General features: G+C 40.7%; 1 long non-coding RNA gene across 1 annotated transcript in view; it reads right to left on the reverse strand.

Annotated features, from left to right (window-relative positions):
* Window positions 1-24,185, reverse strand: part of LOC142097398 (uncharacterized) — a 231,765-nt gene that overhangs the window by 35,830 nt on the left and 171,750 nt on the right. The window lies entirely within an intron of this gene.

Consider the following 24,185-nt stretch of genomic DNA (forward strand, 5'->3'; position numbering starts at 1 on the left):
TTATAATTAGGAACAAACATTAACAAGACAATACTGGGTAATACATACACACAGAGAGGAAAGAGAACCCTGCTCGCAAGCTTACAATCCTATTTCCCCCTATATTGCCCCAATATTAAATAATTGGTATTCACAATTAATAAATAGCAATAATTCTCTATAAATTCAGTTCCACATTAAATTAATAATCCCAAAACTACCCCAGCATTAATTAAATAAGTTCACACCACCTTAAGTTAAGTCATTATTATGGCCCCGTTATTAAATTAAATAGTTCCCATCATCAAATAAATTACTCCCCACCAATAAATTAATATTACCCAGCCACTATTAAATTTATTATCAGCCACCCTCAACATTAAATTAATACCCAGCTTCCACCCCTATTACAGTAAGTGCCCTCTATCATCTGACTCTTCTGTCTGCCTCTCTTATGGGACTGCACTATGTCATGCTGCTCGAGGGAGTCAATGAGTCCTGTCAATGAGTCCTGTCAATGAGTCCTGGACGGAGTGGGGTTTCCAGGGGAAGCTAGAAACCCTCCTAAGTACTCACCTGAACCTCCTATGACTTTGGAATCACCCCTTTTATTTGATAAAACTATTTTGTTTTTTTCCTAAAGTACTGTTGGCTTTAGCCTCATTTATGGCTTAAATGAATCATTAGATTGTGGGAACAACAGGGTCATCTTTATCACATTGGTATTTTCATGTCTTTGAAGCTTTTTTAATATTGGGCAAAGTGCATCTACAAATGTGCTTCTTCAGTGACATGTTCCAGGAAGGTACAAACCGCACCCCATTAAAAGTGTATGATGAGATGTGACCTCTGCCAGGTCTGAGCTGGTGAAAAACTCAAGTGTTCTTGCAGATTGGAAATAGCTGATCCCAGCTATGCAAATCAAACACTGCCCCTAAAAATGCACATTCTCTGACCCTTTATCTCATTATAATAATCTCAATATTAATCTCAATCTTCTGAATAAAATCTTGACTTTGCCAGGTCTGAAAAATGAAGTCCAGAGTCGCTCTAACCAACTTCTCTTTGCGCTTTTATCACTCCTCCCACTTCCTGTTTACGAAAGTCTCGTTGTGTTTTGTCCCTCTACAAAGCCATGTTCTCCTGTGCAAATAAAGAGGCCCTTGTGATTTCACCTATGAGGACTTTTCACTGCTCATTTTCAGTTTTGTGCACTGTAATTAACCTTCAGTTTGTGTGAATGATGTGTGTAGAATGTGGAAGTAGCTGGTGATGTCACATGCTGATATCAAAAGGTCAGATCTTAGATACGCTAAGCAAAAAAAAATCTATTCGGGTTTCATATGCTTTATGTCTTTGAAAGTATAAGAAGATCAATAATACATATTAGCACCATAGAATGCACCATTTTACACCCTCCTAGACGCATCTAAGGTAATAAAAAAACTAAGGGGTCATTTTAACAAAGGCCAGCAATCCGTACCCATTTTTGACTGTGATAGAGCTTTTACATCAACATTGTTATAACTAGCAATACTGTATATCGCCGGCTCGTGCCAGTGAAGGTCTTTTCATGGGGAAGCCTAAGTATCTCATGATGGCATATTACAGAAGTAGTACTCTGAAAAGTAAAATAATGATTCAATTGTTTTTGTCAGTACAAATCTATTTGAAATGATTGGGGATATTGCCTGCCTCAGAAAATAAGAATTATTATCTGGGTTGGGGGAACATAAATCTATTTTATATATTTTCACTATTGCTATACTTTCATATATAAAAACTTATTTTAAGATGTTAGATCACAGCAATAACTAATTATTTCTTGGCGTGATAAGTAAAAGTTTAATAAATAAGCTCGTTGTGTTTGTACAAAGAGAAAATAATAGTGAGGACATGACTTAGCCTCAGAGTTAATGCCGGCTCAACTCATTAATTCCCACTGTCATTATTAGGAATTTCAATATCCCTTTTAAGGATCCACGTTTCTCAGTTATCAAATTCCTCTCCTTAACTACTTCTTCTGTTTTCCCAGTCTACCCACTTCCCCATGTAAGGTATTATTATTAATTTGTATTTAGAAGGTACCACAAGATGTCCGTGGCACCGTACAGGGTACAAACAATAAGACAATACAAGGTATAACAGTACAATGCAATAAACAAAAACACTATAACACAAGTAATTCTAGGCACAGTAATGAGAGGCAGGAAGGGTGAGGGACTGTGAGGTATACTCAGTACAGGCTGGAAACCTGTGCCCAGGAGTGAGGGCGCATCTAAAAGGTTAAGAGCCATTGGAATAGGTGCAATGATATACAGGAGTGGAATCAGTGGGTAGAAAGCCCAAGGAGAGGTGGGCAGAGTAGCTGGGTACCTAACCTTACGAACCTCACCAAATCCCCTTTCGCTCTAACTTCCCAGTGCTCCAAAAGGGATAACTTTTAAGCACTTTGATCTAAGTCTATCAATAGGCAGCCATTCAAGGACACTCTAAAACATCTACTTTCTCCAGTTCCTCACGTCCCCCATGCCACAGCTTACTACATCTAGTCTAAGTCACTCTGTGCTATCCTTGCCTTTGCATAACAAGCAGAATTGTGGTTATAAAGCATAACATTATGTATAGTGGTTGAATTTTTAGTTAGCTTTTGGACTTGATCAGCTGAAGATATAAAATATGTGGAATCAAGAATCTTTGTTAAAACACAGAAGTTGGCAGATTAAGTGTGAAATGTATAAATGTTATGTAATATATTGTGTACTATTGGGAGAGTATCTGTAAGCTGCTCTGAAATCTCTTATGGTGCCCAATCTCCCTCCGTGTCCTATTGCTTTTGGTGACTCTCTGGTGACATCTGCTGCTCTTGTTCAAGGAACAGCTGTGCGGCGGATTCACTGGGTCTTATGTCATCTGTGTTACAGACTGTGAGCGAACAGGACAAGAGTCGCTTTCGCCTCAGTTTTGTTAACAAGGTATGTTTGCTGTATTCCTATATTATACAGCACTACAGAACATGTTGTCTGAAATGAGAATATCTGGGTCCCAGTCAAGGCTCATTCTACCACTCAGTGCTCCTATTAGAGATCACTGTTGCCTCTCCCATACACAAATACCTTTGCATGATTAAACCTATGGCTGCAGCAAGCACATGTTCTGCTGTATGTCAACGGAGATAATCAGATTCCAGCACCTAATCTACAATACAAATGCATCCTGTTCTTCTTTCACTCAAGACTTTTTTCTTTCTAAGAACCATTTAATTAATATCCACAGCAGCCCTTTTCTGACTTTAAATTAATCACATTGATATCAATCTTTGATATATTCTGCTTTCGTTACAACACATTGTAGAATAAATTTAGAGGAAGGTTAAAACTGTGGGTAGTAATATCTGTTTCCCTGACTGCCCTCAGTACCCTTGCTTTATTCTTACTAGTAAGCCCTTATTCTTTAAAAAAAAGAAAAGCTAAAAGCTAAAAGCATGACTGTGACAAGATGGACTTATGCTGCTGCTACGGTCCATCACAGTAAACCAGCCATCAGCTCCCAGGCTGACCAAGGGGACGTACGCATGAGAGTCAGCCTTGTCATTATACATTTACTTTAGTGCAGGGGGTTGTTTGCCCCCCCTCTGCACATGTAACCAGCTGCCAGTGTCCTCATCTCCTTCCGGTATTTTGGCTTTTAAGTCTGGGCTGAGGGTTCTAATCTCTAGATATCCCACCCAGACTTACTTCAAGGGCCTTGTCCCTGGGGACTAGTGCAAACTCTGAGTCATTATCTGCTCCAGGAGGCTTGGCCAGATCCCAGGAGTGCAGCCTGACATCGCTAACAGCTGGAGCTCACTGAGCTCTCTATCAGTGTATTACAGCATTAGACCTCTAGGAGGCAATGCTCCATCAGGGCATATTAGGACACTGCCAGAGTGCCTGGAAGGGCCTTCAGCACTGCCTCTACCAGTTCATGGGTACAACTGCCTAACAGCACTGGGCCCTCCCAAATACAATGCTCCTTCAGGGTTTATTATAACCCTGGCAAAGAAACTGGCAGGACTAAACAGATAGGCTTAAGCTTGGGTGTTCTGAGTTGCCTAATTCTGGTCATGTGCAGAATCTTGTTTATTGTGAATAAAAGCCAAGCCCATTCTGTTGGCTAGCATATAAAATAATAATATGCCAACAATAATAAGCTGAGTCATATCTGGCAATACTACACCCAGCTCTATCAGGTGCCTACACTAATAAGCTGAGCCATATCTGATGCCAACAATAATACACTGAGCCATATCTGGCTATACTACACCCAGCTCTATCTGGTGCCTACACTAATAAGCCCTATCTGATGCCAACAATAACATGCTGAGCCATAACTGACTTACTGCCCATTTGAGGACTCTTCTCTCTCCCACTTATTGCCAGAGCTTACAGTTCCTGCTGTGTCCACCAATTGCTGTACAGAGCAGGTTAGACAACAAATAGGCTCATAGCATTCAGCTTCTTCCATGCTTTAGAACAGAGATTGACCCACAGAAAAAAAGGATCAGTAAATGAGCCAATAAATCGCTAATATGGCTGGTGTGCCCCGTAGGGGTCTAGGGGTCATGTCCCTGGAATCATAGTGCTTTATTCCTTTCTGAATACACACACTACTGTTGGAGATCTTGTCACATTCCTGCAATTTGTGGACATTCACATTGCTGTATTAGATGCGGCCATCATATTGACACAACCTTATTACTTTCAAAATTAAATTTATGAAAAGAACCCCTGCTGTAATAGGGAGGGGGGTTAAAATAACGCTTCTATATTGTCAGCTACATGCAGATTGCTTCTTTACGACTAACTGCATGTAGCAATCCCAGTTCCTGCTAGAAGAGGGCAGACAGCTTGTATACCTTTCTACAATTCTGATGTATACCAAATTGTGTTTCTACTTTGCTCTTTAGCTAATCATACACTCTAAAATTTAGATGACCAGTTAGGTCATTTTAGACCTAACTTATTGTAAATTCCAGTGTGTATGGGCCCATCAAGAGCATTGATCTCAATCTACATATTTTGGCAGGGTGTATTATCCTGGTGATGTAATTGATCTGCAACAATGTTTAGGTAGGTGGTATGTGTCAAAGTAACATCCATATGAATGTCAGGACCCAAGGTTTTCCAGCAGAACATTGCCCAGAGCATCACACCGCTTCCACTTGCTTTCTTCCCATAGTGCATTCTGGTGCCAACTTTTCGATGCATACGCGCCAGCCCATCCACATGATCTAAAAGAGAACTTGATTCATCAGACTAGGCTGCCTTCTTCCATTGCTCTATTGTTCAGTTCTGACACTCACGTGCCTATTGTAGGCACTATCAGCAGTGGACGGGGTCATCATGGGCACTCTGTCCGGTCTGTAGCTATACAGCCCCATATTCACTGTATGTTCTGACAGCTTTCTATCATAGTCATCATTAACTTTTTCACCAAGTTGTGCTACAGTAGCTCTTCTGTGGGATTGGACCAGATGGGCTAGCCTGCGCTCCCCACGTGCATCATTGAGCCTTGGGTGCCCTTGACCCTGTCGTCGGTTCACCGGCCGTCCTTCCTTGGACCATTTTTTGTAGGTACTAACCAATGCATACCAGGAACTCCCCACAAGACCTGCTGTTTTGGAGATGCCGTGACCCAGTCATCTAGCCTCACAATTTAGACCATTTTTCCTGCTTCCAACACATCAGCTTCAAGAACTGACTGTTCACTTGCTGCTTAATATATTACTTCCCTTGACAGGTGTCATTGTAACCAGATAATCATTGTTACTCACTTTACTTGTCAGTGGTTTTAATGTTGTGGCTGATCGGTGTAAATGACTTGTATTTGATCATTCTCCAAACGTGATAATTGTCCCCTCTTATATTGACATTTTTTTAGATTTGGATAGGTGAAGTTTCATAGTCACCAAACAGTTCACTAGTTTTACTTGTTACCTCAATGCAAATATCTGGTATTAAATTTCTATACAGCTAACACAGAATGAAAAATAACTAAATGCTATCGTCACACAGACAAACTATTGTACTGAAATAGGGGTCAGGAAATAGTTGAGGATAACATACAATAGCTGCCACAAACTTGCATGTTTTATATCTATGAGTTCATGCCCTTATTGAGAAAGAAAGAAACAAATGATATAAATAGTTTGCTATGTGCAAGACAATTAGTCTGGAAGTTCAAAAGTGTATGCCGTTCAAAGCTCTAATCATAGCAATAGTACAATTTCATTTAACTGTTTAGGTTGTGCTGGTAGTTGGGTTACACCTTAAGATATATGATCACACTGAGATCCTGCCCTCATTAGGCGGTTTCTTTTGTCCCTTTCCCTGAAATGAGTCAAGTTCTTTCTTAAACTTTAAGGTGTTCATATAGGGGGGAATACGGTCATTTTAACCAGAGTTAAAGATTACCGTATTAACAGTATTAGTGCGCACTATTACCGTAATATCGGTAATGGTGCGCAGGCTGCATTACTTGTGGCAGTAAACGCGGCCAATTAAATTTCCCCCATAGAGTTGGATATATGTCTGATAAGATACACATTTTCATACACGCATGCACATCAGAGACAGAGGCACCACTCATACATCCGTATCCAGATTTAGGCACATCTTAACACTACTTATGATTGACCGGGAGAAGGGAGGGGAGAACTAGTAAAGACCAAGTACAGTAAGGCATGTTCACATAATTGCGACTCAGTAAGACCTGGACACAGTCATACATACACCTCTTGCAAGTGCTGAAGAGCTGGTACAATGATACACAATGGTTATGATGATTATCAGCAGCACTATCTAGCTGCTTCTGATTGGCTGATTGCGAATTCATTCTCCAGCAGATAGAATGTAAATCATCATTACCTTACTGACTATATCATATTCAGTCGCAGCTGTCTATTCGTATTACTTAACTGACATTTCTATTTAGAGTACAGCAGAATACATTATTCCCATTTGATACATATTTTTTCTATTTAATTTAAATTAATTTACTTTGTATTTGTGTTTGTATGTGATTACATTTTATTTTGAAAATGTGACTTTAGCATTCATTAATTAGTGTCTAGATACTCTCTTTCGTGTGTATATGGCACTAAATTACTATATTATTATATTATTATTACATTATTATATTGTGTACAAATAGAGTAATGTATTTGCTACTAACACCTATCAAGCTGCATCTCTATGCTATCCCTAAGCTATTGTGGGGTGTAAGTATACACACTTGTATGCCTGGTATACCTGGATGCATGTTGAGATGCGCCCGACTGAACGTATTCACATGTAAACACCTTTTCTTGTGTGCATGAAAATGGCCACCTCCATAGGCATCAATACATGGACATAGGACACAATTTCTGAACTGTGTCATCATGCCACAAATGGCAAAGCCAACCACATCTTGTACTGGCTCAGCATCAGGGAGAATGCCAGACACTTCAGAGAGTGAGGGAGATCACTCCTATTTCAGGGAGTCTCCCTGACATTCAGGGAGAGTTGGCAAGTATGTCATAAATGTGTCTGTTTATATATCTGTATTCTTTGAATTAAAATGAGCAATGTCATCAAGTCCAAATGTCTCCACTACTGGGCGCCACCCTTGAGAAAAGGAAAGTGTCTGATATGTTCTATATACAACAATGACTAAAACTGTAAGAACTATATTAAATGAAGTTACCCCTTTCTGTAACAAATTTTATCTGGACATTTAAAGTCACAAAGGAGTCCCTGGACCATATATGAAAGCACAAGGCCTGCAGGCCAAAATGGTCTTTGAAGTTTTTTGGGCTTGTTTGTTTTTTTAACAAAATTCTGTTTTTGACAACAAATTATATTAAAGAAATCTAAATAATAATTTAAACAAATGCACATTTAAAAGATTTTTTATTCCTTTAACATGTTTTCTACTCTTTTTTTTTGTTTGAATCAGTAATAAAATCTATTTGTCAAAACTAGAACTCTTGGCCCAATAGAGCAGCGGGAGATTTGAATATTTCTGCTACTCTTAATTGCATATACAGAACGTTTGTTAGACACCAAACTTCAAGGAAACATATAGCAATAGTGCCATCTGCTGGCTAAATAGTGTAATGCTTCATACCTTTGTAATGTACCTACTAATTGAATAGACTGCATTCTGAGGTCAAACATCCAAATGGCTACCCATCATTGGGCCTGATGCAGAATGAGGTTTAGCGTACCTTGTGTGAGGTGTATCCAGACAAGTGGATAGACACATATACTCCAAGTACTTGCTTCATTGCACATGCATATATTACGCATTTGGATTGAAGTTTAAGAAAATTGTTTCGTTTTTTTCATGTAGTGATTCGGGTAGTTGTTTCTCCTGTATTAGATTTTTAAGTTTTATTGATGTCTAATAGCAAATACGTATTTTGGAAATAAAATAAATGGTTATAAACATTGGAGTAAGTGTATGTGACTTATGCCTGGTGTAGACCGACACATATGCTACTGGCACAGACCTGAACATATTTTGCAGCTTTGCATATGCCCATAATTGCAGCATTTTTAATGAAAGCAAATTGCGGCTGCAATTTGGGGCTCAATTGTGGGCAACTCTGTGTTACCCCCACTGTGTGCAAGTGATGTACACTTAAGATATGAGACAAATCAGGATAAACCAATAAATAATAATAAATTATATTTTTCGCAAAAAGTGCATCATTCAATTATATTTAATTTACACAATGTATGAAAACTGTTGATTTGGATTATAGTTCTCAGCTGAGGATTTTTCAAATTCACAAAAATTTTAGAATTTTTCAAATTAAAAAAGGATCAGCAGGTCAAAAATATTTAGACTCTCCTGAATCTGACCACTCAAGTGTGCTGGAACAGAGAGGAACAAGTCACACAGATCATCATCATCAACATCATCAACATTTATTTATATAGCGTCAGCAAATTCCGTAGCACTTTACAATTGGGAACAAACATTAATAAGACAATACTGGGTAATACATACAGACAGAGAAGTAAGAGAACCCTGCTCGCAAGCTTACAATCTATAGGACAATGGGAGTTTGAAACACAAGGGCATGTGCTACATCATATTGCAAAATGGACCAGCTAGAATGCAAAGGTAAAAGTATTGAGTGGGCTGTGTGTGTAGCAATGTTGGTCAGAGGGTTGTTGTCTTGTGTTAGCTGTGTAGAGGGTGGTAATAGGGTAATCTAGGGAGATTAAGATGGTGGTTGAGGAATATCATAAGCTTGTCTGAAGAGGTGGGTTTTCAGAGAACGCTTGAAGGTTTGAAGACTAGAGGAAAGTCTTACTGTGCGAGGGAGGGAATTCCACTACCTGGGCGCAGCCTGAAAAAAGTCCTGTAGCCGAGAATGGGATGATCTGATGAAAGTGGAAGACAGACGCAGATCTTGTGCAGAACGGAAGTGTCGAGTTGGGAGATATTTTAAAACAAGTGAGGAAATGTATGTCGGTGCAATTTTGTTGAAGGCCTTGTATATTAGTAGAAGACTTTTATACTGGATTTGTTGAAATACAGGCAACCAATGAAGAGACTGACAGAGTGGCTCAACAGAGGAAGAACGGTTTGCAAGTAAAATCAATCTAGCCGCTGCGTGCAAAATAGATTGTAGGGGTTCAAGTCTGACTTTGGGAAGACCAGTAAGGAGGGAATTGCAATAGTCAATGCAGGAGTTCATGAGTGCAAAAATTAAGGTTTTTGCAGTGTCTTGTGTGAGATATGTGCATGTTCTGGAACTGTTCTTTAGATGTATGTAATATGATTTAGATATAGAGTTCATGTGGGGAATAAACGACAGTTGTGAGTCAAGGATTACACCTAGGCAGCGAGCTTGCGGGGTGGGATTTATGGTCATGTTGTCAACAGAAATAGAAACATCAGGCAGGAAGCTTCTGTTTTTGGGGGGGAATATTATGAATTCAGTTTTTGAAAGATTGAGTTTGAGTTGACGAAAAGACATTCAAGATGAAATGGCAGAAAGACAGTCAGTAACGCAAGACAACACAGATGGTGAAAGACCAGGAGAGGATAGATAGATTTGTGTATCATCCGCATTGAGATGATACTGAAATCCAAATGAGCTTATTAATTTTCCAAGAGAAGTGGTGTAGATAGAGAATAGCAGAGGACCTAGGACTGAACCTTGTGGTACTCCAACTGATAAAGGAAGCGGAGCAGTGGTGGATCCAGAGAAATTAACACTGAAAGAGTGATTAGATAGGTAGGATGAAAACCAGGATAAGACAGTGCCTTCAAGACCTAGGGATTATAGCGTTTGTATGAGGAGAGAGTGGACAACAGTAGGGATGTGCACCGGCCACTTTTGGTGTCTTGTGTTTTGTGTTTTGGATTCGGATTTGCTTGAGGTTTTGGGTTCGGATTTGTTTCACAAAACACCTGACGAAAGGATTTGGTTCCGATTTAAGGTTTTGGATTCAGATTTATTTTGAAAAAAACATAAAAAGTGCTAAAAACCAGTTTTGTGGGTTTTTTTTTCACTCCTACGCTATTATTAACCTCAATAACATTCAATAACAATCATTTCCACTAATTTCCAGTCTATTCTGAACACCTCACAATATTGTTTTTAGGCCAAAATGTTGCACCGAGGTAGCTTGAGCACATAATGCCAAAAAAAGAGGTACAAGATGGAATTGTTCTGGGCCCTCCCTCCCACCCCTCGTGAGATTCGACGCGAGACTTGGACGACAGAGCCTCGTTTTCATTTTTTTGCCCGCCGGAAATATCCGAACAGTGCTCGGATCCCGTTCGCATCCGCACTGTTCGGGTGGGCTCGGATTAGCGGAATCCGTGCCCGCTCATCTCTAGTCAACAGTGTCAAATGCAGCAGAGAGATCCAGGAGAATTAGAAGAGAGTAATGGTTATTACTTTTTGCTGTGATCAAATCATTGACAACCTTGGTCAGCGCAGTCTCTGTGGAATGTTGAGAGTGAAAGACTGACTAATGAGAATCTAATAGGTTGTTTGCTGTAAGAAAGTGTGTGAGGTGTGTGTAGGCAATTCTCTCGAGAAGCTTGGAGGGGCATGGGAGCTGAGAAATGGGGCGGTAATTTGCGAGTGAGTTTGGGTGAGAATTTTGTTCTTTTAAAATGGGAGTAATCACTGCATGCTTGAATAGTAATGTAAAAATACCAGTAGAAAGAGATAGACTACAGATTTTAGTTAGAGGGGGAATGAGCACAGGAGACAGGGACCTACTTATTTGTGAGGGAATGGGATCAAGAGGACAGGAGGTAGAGTAGGAAGATGTGAAGAGAGTAGAAACTTCCTCTTCATTGGTGGGATCAAATAAAGAGAGAGTGTCAGAGGGTGCTACAAAGGAGTTGAGCTGATTGCTTGTCGAGGGAGATGATACCATTTCAAGTCTGATCTTATCTATTTTGTCCTTGAAATAGGAAGCAATATCCTGGGCACTGATGGTAGTTGGAGGATTTGGGGCGGGAGGATTCAAAAGAGATTTAAACGTGCTAAAAAGGCGTTTGGGATTAGAAGCCTGAGCATAGATGAGAGATTGGAAGTATATTTGTTTAGCAGTGTCCAGAGCATTTCTATAGGAGTGGTAGATATCAGTATATGTGATGAAATCATTATAGGTACAAGATTTACGCCAGTGACGTTCTGCTTTACGAGAAAGTTTTTGTATAGTTCGTGTTACTGTAGTGTGCCACGGTTGGCAACGAAGTCTACGCGAAGTATGTAGTGTCGCTGGAGCCACTTCATCCAGGGCAGTTGCTAGAGTTTGGTGAAAATGGGGTACTGCACGATCAGGGGAGGAGAATGTAGAAATTGGGGAGAGAAGGTGTTGGAGAGAGGTGGAAAACTGTTGAAGATCAATAAAATTGATATTCCTGCGGTTGTGAGGAGGCTTGGAAGAGTTTGACACTAGGGAGGGTAAAGAACTGGGGGTGAGCGAGTAGCTAATAAGGTGATGATCCGAGAGAGGGAAAGGAGTGTTAAGGAAATCAGAAACTGAGCACAGTCTGGAGAAAACAAGATCAAGAGAGTGGCCATCCTGATGAGTAGCGGATTCAATCTACTGTGAGAGGTCAAGTGAGGATGTTAGAGAGAGTAGTTTGGAAGCAGCATTGGAACGTGGATTAGAAATAGGGATGTTGAAATCACCCATGATGATGGTGGGCATGTCAGAGGATAAGAAGTGAGGGAGCCACGCAGAGAAGTGTTCAAGAAATTGTTGGTGTAGACCAGGGGGCGATAGATGACAGCAACACGCATAGAGAACGGGTTAAAAATCCTAACAGTATGTACTTCAAAAGATGTGAACGTGAGTGATGACACATTTGGTAGAACTGTGAACATGCACTGTGGAGAGAGAAGAAGTCCAACCCCCCCCCCCCTCCTTGTCTGCCTCCTGGTCCGGGGGTGTGGGTGAAATGGAGACCACCATGTGCAGGTGAGGCAGTGTCTAATTGCGTGAGCCATGTTTCTGTTATTGCTAGATGGTCAAGGTTGTTTGAGAGGAAGAGATCGTGTACGGAGGTTAGTTTGTTACAAACAGAGCGTGCATTCCAAAGGGCACATTTAAAGGACTTTAGAAGAGAGTGGAGACAAGTGATGAGTTTGAGGTTTGCTGGATTTCTGTAGTGTTCAGATAAATGCATGTTGGAGAATTGAGGTGTGTGTTGCAGGATGGGTGAGGGATGATATAGTCGTAAAGATAATGCCATGAAAAGAGAGAAAGAAATATATTTTGGCAAGCATTGGGATTTATAGTAAAATAGCAACAATGAGGGAATTAAAGGAATTACCTAATTGCAATGTCTAGTGTAATCAGATAAGTAGCGCAGAGCTAGGCTGCAGCAAATGTAGTGTATGCCTGGATGTCTGGATAGTATAGAGTAATGGATGTGGGAGCCATGTCAGGGAGTGGTTGTAAGTGTTGAATGGAGAGTAATAAAGAGCAGGTGATGGAGTAGCTGAGTTTTTGAAGAGTCATGAGAGAGGACAGTGGTTAGACTCGGAGAGGTAACATTTGTTGGATTGCCCTGATTCCTACCGCTCAGATTCAGGTAACATGTCGATCCTCAAGTCACTGGAACAAACAGAAGGTTGAATTCCATCTCCTTGTTACCTCTTTTTTCAGTTAAGATATGTCTGATTATATTTGTGCTGCAATGTTTATTTACTAGTAAAATGAGATGGCATTGGATACAAATGAAACAGACAGGAAGAGAAGCCCCAGTTAAGTCGTAGGAAGACAATTTAATAAAAGACAAAGGGGGGAATTCAATTGGCCGCGTTACTGTAAAAAGTAACATGACCTGCACACTATTACATTTATTACGGTAATAGTGTGCTTAAATACCGTTATCACGGTAGATTCAATGCTGACTTTTTACTTGCAGCTCCTTGAGCTGCTAGCAGAAAGCTGGGTTAAATTTACGCAGCGCTAATTCAGGGGGAATTGAGTTCCCCCCAAAGGGTCACAAGTAGGGTTCGGGCTCAGAGTGGCTATCTTCATCAGTTTGCTTATCGTCCTTATTTTCATCAGTGTCCACAAGGTCATTATCCATTGTAATAGTGTCAGACTCTGAAATGTCAGATATATATAACTCATGGACACCCGTACTCTCTCCTGTCTAAGACTTTCCTCTAGCATGCTATATACTAGTAGAAGTAGTACTTCTGCTAGTGCTAGTACTGAGGTGCTCCTGCTCAATAGACAAATCCATGACAGTAGCAGTAAAGTTGTGCATTGCATTGTCACTGCAAAACAAATGAAATGACAATATTCAGTGTTAGCTATCACCACACCAGGTGAATGTAGGGAACGGAGACACTACAAATGTTTTTGTTCTCCAATTACTTTTCTCAGAGTATAATAAATTTATATTTAATATTACTTTGCGCTTGCCTGTTTTGTGTATGCTCCGCTGAGCACCCTCTATATATGTTGGTCTATCACCTGCTTTTTGCCACTTGCTTTAACTATCTGTCATACAATATTTTTTTGATCAATTTGACACATTTGCAAGGAAGTAAAATTGAATCAACAATAACTCCAACAACAGCATTATGCTCGATCGCTGACCTACACACAATATTGTTTAATGGGAGAAGAAGCTCAAATTAGCATTATTAATAATCAATAATATTCAGTAACTGTTCAACTAGAAGTAATCTTTACTTGAATTGCTTTTTTGCTCTCTGATTATTTTTCTCAGAGTATCATAACTTTATTTTAGATAGTGTTTTGTGCTTGTATTGTGTGTGTTCCTTAGTGTGCTCTGTCTATATGTGGTTCTATTCTCCCACTCACTTTTTGCCACTTTCTTGCCCACAAAGTATTGCTAATATAAAACTTTTGCAATGAAATTACTGGAAATCAGCAAAAACTGTCTACAACCACACTGACACACACACACACACACACTTGCTTATTTATGTGTGAAGGTTTTCAGCATAGTAATCTAGTAATCAATAATATTCAATAATTGTTCAACTAGTAGACTTCTTGACTTGAATAGCTTTCTTTGCTGTCTGATTACTTTTCTCAGAATATCATACATTTATTTTAGCTAGTGTTCTGCTTAACTAATGTTTTGTTGCTGCATTAACTTTGAGGTATTATTTAATTATTAAAGTTAAACATTACAAGTTCTTTGAAAAAAAGTCTATAAGTGTAAAAGACTGTCACGAGCCGCGGCGGTACTCACAGCTCGTTTCCCGTGCGCCCTGGCGTCCCGGCCGTCACCATGACGACCGGGACGTCACTTCCTCCCAACTCCCGACCGTTGCCAAGGCAACGGCCGGGCGCCCCGCAGTGTAGCGCCGTGTCCCGGCAACAGGGGACAGCCGGGCGCGTGCGCAGAAATACTTAATAGCCTGGTGGCTATTTGGCTTTAATTTATTAATTAGCCAGCCCCTGGGTCTGCTTGCAGAGCTAGGCTCTGATTGGTCCACCTGTATATTTAAGGCAGTGAGTTCTGCTAACTCACTGCCAGTTATAGTTCTGTATCCAGTCTGCTAAGCCTGCTCTCTGCCTTGTTCCTGTCTATTAGACTTGCTGCTGTTTTCCCGTGTATGACCCTTGGCTTGGATTTGGACTTTGCTTGTGAACCTCGTGACCCTGACCTCTGGCTTAAATACCGACCTCCCTGCCTGCTCGTGACCCCTGACCTTAGCTTGTTTATTGGTACCGTTGTCTGCTGCCGGCCCCTGACCTCTGCTTGGATTCCACTCCGCTTGCCTGGGTTCTCCCCAGCCGGTGCACACTTCACGGCCCTCTGTAAGTCCGCAGCCCAGTCTATCCCCACCATCAGGTGCTCCAGTGAACACCTGACTGGCAGAGTAGACTTCGGGTTGTGTTGTGCCGGCTGGTGGGGTTCCTAACAAAGACAACAGTCATTAGCAGTCACCTCAGTCTGTAAGTGCAATTATTTATTTTTACAGTAACCTTCTCACTGTACAGTACGACCCTATTCTGCGCTCTCTGGCACAAAGAACAGACCTCTGCTCTACAACTTTGTGAGGCTAGGGCTGTGATTGCCATTGTATTAATTCATATTTGTTGGTTCATTCGATTATATTAATATTATTATGTACTTCTTAATGTTATTTGCATTGTATTACTCCAGGCTCTGGACCTTGTCCAGCAAGGGATTGGTAAATATAGACACTGCAGGCCTAAAGCTTGAGAGACTCTAATGTCACAGGAAAGAGTCCTTTAGGTGAGCAGGAAATTCCTAGGCAATCCGAGTCTCTACTCCACGTTAGTCGGATACAACTCAAGATGCATCCGACTCAAAAACAGTACTATTTGTGCCAGATATATGTCACCCATACCAAGTGTGTATACTTACACCGCACAATAGCGTAGGGATAGCATAGATAAGTGTAAAAAAATATCAGATAAATGTGACTTGCCATTGTTTGTAGAAAATGTTAATGTTGTATCTTTCTATTTGTACACAATATAATAAGAGAGAGGATATTATGTTGAGTTATTAGTAAATGTTAAAGTCGCGTTTCAATACAAAATGTAATTAAATACAAATGTAAATTAAGTTTTTTATAATTAAATAAAAAATAGATTAAATTAAATAATGTCTATTGTTTTCCCCTTTGAAAATCCAAGAGGAATCTTTTTCCCTGCAGAAGTGAAAATGTAAATGATAAATAAGCAACCCGAATAGCTGGCCACAACTTCATATAAGCCCTAATGCTAATGATTTAAGTATTGCAAGCTGTATTGTTTTTTTAGCAATCAACCAATCAGTTGCTAGAAAAGGCTGATGATAATTGTGTATCATTGCACCAGCACACGCAAGACATACGCCTCCTAGAACGAGTATCTACGGATGCGTCTATGTCTATTTGTGCTGCGATTACATTAACATGCCCTTGCTGTACTGTGTCTATGCTTGTCTGCCTCTGCCCGCCCCTGCTCTGCCACTCCAGGTGTAAGAGATGCCAGTCAATGATATGCACAACTCTATATATGGACATGTGTATATGCATTTTTGCATTTTTATTGCACTTGGGCTTAGAGCATAGTATAATAGGGAAACACCTTCATTCACTTATTTAACTGATTGATTGGATAATGCTGAGGGTTGTTTATTGGAGAGTTATAGTAACAAATAAAATATTGCAATGCATATGAATGGATACATCTATCAGTAGATCAGCACTAATCAAAGTGCCAGGAACTGTCCTCTTCTTTCATATTTGCAAGTATACATTTATGACACAGTTGCAGTTAAATTAAATTTAGAAACACTACATTTGAAACCAGAAAAGAACAAATGTGTCCATCTACTCTGCCCATTATAGTGCCAAGATATTATTTTTGCTTGGGAGTAAAGGGTCTTTTTGGCTTGTAATTTTGTGTGTGTAATACTATTAATCCCTACCACTTCTACCTGGATATACAGATGTAGCGAGCATTAAGTTGGGACCCAGCGCTTCAGGCTGCTATTTATGTAACGTGCCAGGAAGCTTTATGGAAACACGTCACATAGAGGTTTTCTAAAGCATTGTCTCAACTACCTAATCTTAACATGTAGTACTCCTTCTCTACCACCAGATGTCATAGTATAACTATTGATGACTGGTAAGACTCCATTATAAATACATATATACATGTTTTCTTTTAAGAAAAGCAGCATAGTACCAGTGTTAGATCCAGTTCCAGCCTCCATGGGGAAAGGTTGCAAAAATTGTGTCCCTCCCTGCAATAGGCTGCCAGCCACACACTAACAATCATTAGGGTTCTTTCCAAAAGCCCTGGGCTGTGAGCACCAAGGAAATAGGTAAAAATTGGAACCAATACTATCAGTATAATGGGATTAGGGCACCCCTCCCCTATTAGGCCACATAATAGTAAATAAGCAATCCCTCCTTTACTACTTTAAAGCAAATCAAAAACCCACAATGTAATCCAGTAGAAAGATAATAAAACAACCCTCAAATATCATTGTAACAGTTATGAGCACTCAAAAACAGTGAACTGCGTCAGCAATTTAAGTTTCTATTTCAAATGGATTACAACAAGATAGAACAATAAAGATTTATACCAAAGTGGTGCTTTGGGTGTTTGTTACTTCAGTGTAAGGTTAATCCTTGTGTCAGTGTTTCCTTACTGAATTAAACTATTTACTATAATACAGTATTTTCCCCATACTTGCCAACTCTCCTGGAAAGTCCGGGAGACTCCCGAAATTCGGGTCAGTCTCCCAGGCTCCCGGGCGAGCTGGCATTTCTCCAGGATCCTGTATATCACCGAGAATCGCGTCATTTGACGCGATTCTCTGTTAATCACGCCATTTTGGAGGCCCCCTGCGATGTAAAGTACGTTTTTGCGGGGGGGGCCAAAATGACGCGATTGGCCTCGCCCCGCCCCCTCCCGCCCTCCAGTCACGCCCCCTCTCAGTTGGCAAGTATGATTTTCCCTTCAATTCAATGGAGTTTGTGTACGTAGCACAAATCCGGAAAACCGCATTGAATGCACTATTATTTAATACATCTGCATGTTCAGAATTATAGCTTATCTGGGGATGAATCTCCAGCTAGAGTCGCTCCCACTGTTTAGAAACTACAAGTCACAGTATGCTACATGTTAAAATGTGTTACAGACTTGACTACTGTACTATAATTAATAAATTAACTATACTTAGTTATATACTTATACTTATTATACTGTATACCTAATATAATCATTGAATGTCTTACTGCACACTACAAATTTATCCCCTATCAAATGCTTACTCTATTAATTTTGTAATAACTAACAGTACTGCATTAAATATGTTTTGCATGTGTGTATTTTAACAAAAAAGATTATAAAATAGTACATGCCCTCAAATCCCTACAGCCCCCTCCCCTATCTAAAATTTAAAAATATTATGGTACTTGCTGGCTTGGGCTTGGTACCCAAAAGACTGTGGCACTAGGACTGGTGGACAATGGTCTTCAAATATGACTTGATAGCCAGGGTTGCCATCAGAAATTGTGGGGCCCATTAAAATTGAAACGGGCCAACCCCCCCCCCCCACACACACACAGTCCAGTGAACGCAGAGGTGTAGTGTGGAGGCATGACACCTGGACCTCCCACATGCCCTTTACATACTGTGCAGACCTCTCCATGTGCCATCAGACCTCTCTATATGCCCCTTACATGCCATTTAGAGCTCCCCAAGTGCCCACAGACCTTCCCACATACCCCACAAAGAGAAGCTGGTTCATTGATGAATACAGATACTGAGAGGGAGAGAGATATCTTGTACATTGCTCTGATTGTAGGAAATTTTTCACTAATATTAACCCCACCAGACCCCACATAACATTAATACCCACCTCACATAATAATAATAACATCCCATCCTTAACAATAATACCTACCCATAACAATAAGTCACCATACATATTAAACCCCCCCTTCAAATAACATTGATCCCCCCATGTAACTTACCTATTTTCCTAAGCAGCAGCAGTCAGCCACACATGCACATGTAGAGAGGGGAGGGGTGGAGCAGAAAGGCTTGATGAGGGGATGTAGGAAGAGAGGAGATGGCTGGGATGGGAGAAGAGAGGTGGAGGATAGGAGGCAGCTTATTGGTGGCTGGTCCCAAGGGGGAGAGTCTGTCACCATTATGTACAACAATGTTGGGGCATGCCCACTTTAGGACAGGGATGGCCCCGATAATACCACACAGCCCCCCTTCTTAAATCCACAAGTTTATTGAAAAAAATAAACTGGACGTAGGGTCCACTGCTCAGACCAGGCCCCATACACTGGGGGATGTAGCAGAAATGTAGACATTCATAATGTCTGCACCATTATGTTGACAGTCGTAATGTCTACACATTCAAAATGTTGACATACAAAATGTGTACAGGGTTGTAATGTTGACATTCAAAACATCATCATAAATAATAACATGTAAACAATAAAAGTAGCAGAACATATAAAACAAAAAAAGTCATTAAATGTAAAAAAAAACAGAGTGCTCACTTCCCAAACATCTTAACCAATGCTAGTGCGACCAGCTTAGGCTTGTACTAGCAAAATCGTCAGTACAAAAAGTATGCCCCCAGCAATTTTACTATTACCAGCACTAGGCTCTGCCAGTCTGGGCTGGAGGCATTATAATGGGGAAAGCCACAATGTGAGGCCCCCTACCATAATACCAAACTAGTCTGCATTTTTCTTTTGTGGACCCAATCTCCCTAGGGAATCCAGCCTTGTTTCCTTACTATAGTATGACCAGCCAAGCCCAGCCCAAACTTTTTGTCCCCCCGATCTTTATAGTACCAGCCTAGGCCGGCAGCACTAGGGTTGGTTAAGCTGTTTGGGAGGGGGGGCGCCATTTCCTGGCTCATCCACACATATTTACACCCCCTACTTCACAAACACACACCACCTCTGGTATAACCCCGCAGCCTCCAATGGAAACACTGCATAAAAAACAATTGAGTGAGGTCACACAACATGACTGCACAATATAACCATGAACAGTCAGTAGTGGTGCAAATAATTATTTTTTAACTCTTATGTCTGATATGTTTTATTATCATATAAGAACAGGCACAGGGGAACACATGCTGTGACCAGCCCAGACTGTCTAGCGCTGGAGCTTGTTATGGGGGGGAAGGACTTTATTTATTTTGCTATTTATTACAGAGTTTTCCCATTCATTGGCAGATTACAATAAAATAGGAAGACCCAGTCATTAGAGGTCACAGTATGATAATACATATACTGCAGAAACTGTTGTATAGCAAATAAAAAAAAAAATATTAAAGAATATAGCAAACGTAATGTTAAAATTAAAGCTCACTTAACTTATACAAAAATAACAAAAAAACATATTTTATATGGGCTTATTCCCTGCTCGCTATTCTTACATTGATAATCACTCTGGGTGTTGAATGCATGTACTTTAAACACTCTTTATGATTCCTGCAACAGCCTGTGAATAAATTATTGGAGCACCGTGAAATTGAATCTTATGAATGTCTTTCACAATGAGTTCCCCAAGCAGACATTACTGGTACTGCAAGCAAAGAGTATTAAGGGATTGAGGACATTATGTTATATTATGTTATGATAACGCAATGTGAAGTGGTAACACATGAGCGGCATTCTGGGATAAGATCATGGCACCAACATCTGTATAACTCTTACTTACGTTAACCTTCTGGCTCCCTCCAATTACAGACTGTAAGGCTCATTTACTAACCACACAATAAGCAGCCATGCAGCACACCATTATGCACAATGCACAATTTTTTTGGCTTATACAGGGGTACATGGAATGCTGGAAACACTGAAAACATGACTGTAATGTCCTTTCCACTGTTCTTTATTTCAACCAGTCCCTTATTTATTTCCATTTCCACGTTCTCCCAAAATACTGCTTGTCTGAGTAGCACTCATGTCTTATCTGACTCCTGAGAACGAGGGGCCAGTGTGACTGTATATTTCATGTGTCACATTTCTACATGTGCGTGTTTTTCTGAATATGGTATTTGTGTACCTATAAATGCAGTTTTGCATATAAATTGTGCCTTGGTGATGCTAAAGCTGGTCCTTTGCACATATAGGGTGATGCCTAAATACTGCTAGATCCAAGAAAATAAAAATCATATCAGTGTGCTCTACTCACAAAAAGCTTCACAAATTTAAGTTATATGACTGTAGCTATCCAACAATCAGCATAGAATGCCCCAAACCACTGGAGAGAGCGCAATTCAGGACTCCTGAAGTTTTCTTTATCAAGACAAGCAAAGCCGCATGCACACCAGTAAATGAGGGCAATCTTGCAGAAACACAGGCATGACAACACAACAGAAGACATACTCCATTTGTGCTGCTGGTCCACAGTGTTGCAGCTTTGTATATTACCTTTATTATCCCCATGTTCGATAATACATGTCTCACGTGCTCTGAGTATTTTTCTACAGTACTAACAGTACAGCTAAATATATATGTGTAATTCTCGACTGTATACAGCAGGATGAGTGATTCCCTTGAGTGTGTTACCTCTGGAGTGTGGGTTAGTACAGTGAGGGGACCAGTGAATTGAAATGTCTATTCCGGGGCCATGGAAAGAATCTCCTCTTCTTTGTTGGGTATAGAGACACTTCCCTTAGAGAAATCGCTGTTTCACTTGGGAGCAAGAAGCTTATGTACCAGATATGTCAAACTGGGGAGCAAGAAGCTTATGTACCAGATATGTCAAACTGTCCCATTTTGGTCTATTATTATTATCGAACATTTGTAAGGCACCTAGTGCACTACAGCGCCTTACAGTTGGAAAAACAGGACATACAAAAAACAGAGACATAGAAGGTAGACAAAATAAATGCAGACATGAAAACAAAAGATATGGAGGGCCCTGCTCATGAGAGCGCTTACATTCTAAGTGAAAGAGGGCACAGCTGAAACAAGAGGAGCGAGTCTGGTTCAGAGTGGAGTCTGGGACAGAAGGTGATTTAGTGTGAGTAGTATCATCAGTGATAATCTCTAATAAAGACATGGGTTTGTAGAGAGCATCTAAAGATTTGAAGGCTGTGGGAAAGCCTGATTGGGCATAGTAGGGAATTCCATAAGTGGGGAGCAGCACAGGAGAACTCTGGTAGGCGGGAGTGAGAGGTGGTTACCAGAGTCGAGACAAGGGGCACCTTATTTTGAGATTTGAGATGTATGAAGGGGTTGTGTTGTTGTGGGATGTGTAGGTAAGGGTGAGTAATTTGAATTGGATTATGGAGGATACAGGGAGCCAGAGCCAGAGATAACACCTGTATTTGCATGTCAAGTGTCAGAGTTAGCCTGTGTTCCAATACGGAGGCTCCAGAATGCAATGATTGAGAAGTCACAGATGCCATTTTGGTGGTGACAGCCCATGAAATGTAGCTAAGCCAGTCTGACCTGTGGAGTCAAGTGTCATGAGTGCAGATGTTCTATATGAGCAGTGTCGGACTGGCCCACCGGGTTACCGGAAAATCCAACGGTGGGCCCCACTGCCTAGTTGCTCCGCCCCCTATCAGTTTGGACAGGGTCCACTCTCTGTGACTGACAAGAGGGGACAGGGGAGAGTGAGCCCTGTTGCGGTGAAAAGGAGCTGAGAGGATTCGCCTACAGCCGACAGTGAGCCCGTTGCGACGCTGTCAGCAGTGACGTCACTAGGCTGATCAGTACCATTGCGAGAAAGAGGAGCAGAGAGGAGCCGCGTTCAGCCAGGAAAGAAATCGAAGCCGGCGCATAAGTGAGGTAAGAGTTCTATTTTTCTGTGTGAAAGTGCCCACTGTTAAACCAACATGTTAAGATGTAATTTGATTATGTTTTAACAATGCAGCTTGATCTAGACCTAGTAGCGGAGTAGTAGGATCCATTGAACACCCTTATTTCAATAGCGACTGCCATATAAAGTACCACTCAGCTCCCCCCATCCTTTATTTACCTTTCTGTTCTCATCTAGTCTGAAACTAGTATTACTGTATTTACTTTTATTATATATAGGTCTTGTATTTTGAGAAAGTTATTTATATTATTGTGATAATCTTCTTTTTAATTAAGAAATGATTGAAAAAAGATTATTGGTGTTAAATTAGATTTTGTTTCATTGGGGACATTTCTAATACATCAAACTGAATATTCTGTCATTTCTGCTAAAGAAGTGGTTTTTAATGTACTTCATGGGCTATTTATTAAATGTAAACACTTGTAAAATAATTAATGTCAGGGCTGGTTTGTGGGAAATAGGTGTATTTATTAAATGTGAATGCTATTAATTTAATGTATGGGTTGATTAAGAAAAATGACTTTATTTATTAAATGTGAATATTGTGAATTTAATGTCAGGGCTGGTTGCAGGGACAATGTACAAATTATTAAACATGGGTGCTATTGATTTTAGAGGGTTAACTCATTGCTGAACTTTCCATTTTTCATCTACCTATCTTTTTTCCAAACAGGACCCCAACATTCCAGGACCCAGCTAAGCAACAACCAAGCTTTAGACACCAGCAGAGCCAGGTATCTAGAGCCATCTACAGCAGCAAAAACAGTTAGGAGAGAGCAGGACTGTCTACCAACTGTTCTGATCCTGTTAGGGCAATCGTAATTTTGGGACTGTTCACTTAGGACTTTGTCCCAATTTAAGGGGCAGGGCCCAGACTGTGCACACTTTAAATACACTACATTCTTTGTATACTACGCTATGGAGTTAGCCACGTCTTCTGTGAGCTGACCACACCCCCTTTAGCAGCTTGCCACACCCCCTCTGGTGGGCCTTTACCATTGTATTCCCCCGGTGGGCCCTTTATACCCCAGTCCGACACTGTATATGAGAGCCATCCAGGACTTAGGTGTGGAAGCCGAGTCTGTTCACCCACAGAGTACAGAGTGTGGCAAGACATGTAGGGAATGGAGTGGGATACCCTGGAGTGATGTGGTAGGGCAGGTGCATTGACCCTCATAGAGGCAGGAGCGCAAGAGTCAAAGTGACAGTTCCAATAAGTTAGAGTTTCAGTTCTGAGGATTACTTAAGTGATGCCGGATCTGTGATTAATTCAACTGTGCTGGGGAGAAAAGATTAATAAAAGGTCACTGTTTACTACATAACAGATGGGGCTTTGCTGCGCATGCGCCAGACCCTGCG

This window comes from Mixophyes fleayi, chromosome 1 (assembly GCF_038048845.1).
Source record: "Mixophyes fleayi isolate aMixFle1 chromosome 1, aMixFle1.hap1, whole genome shotgun sequence".
Lineage (NCBI taxonomy): Eukaryota > Metazoa > Chordata > Amphibia > Anura > Limnodynastidae > Mixophyes > Mixophyes fleayi.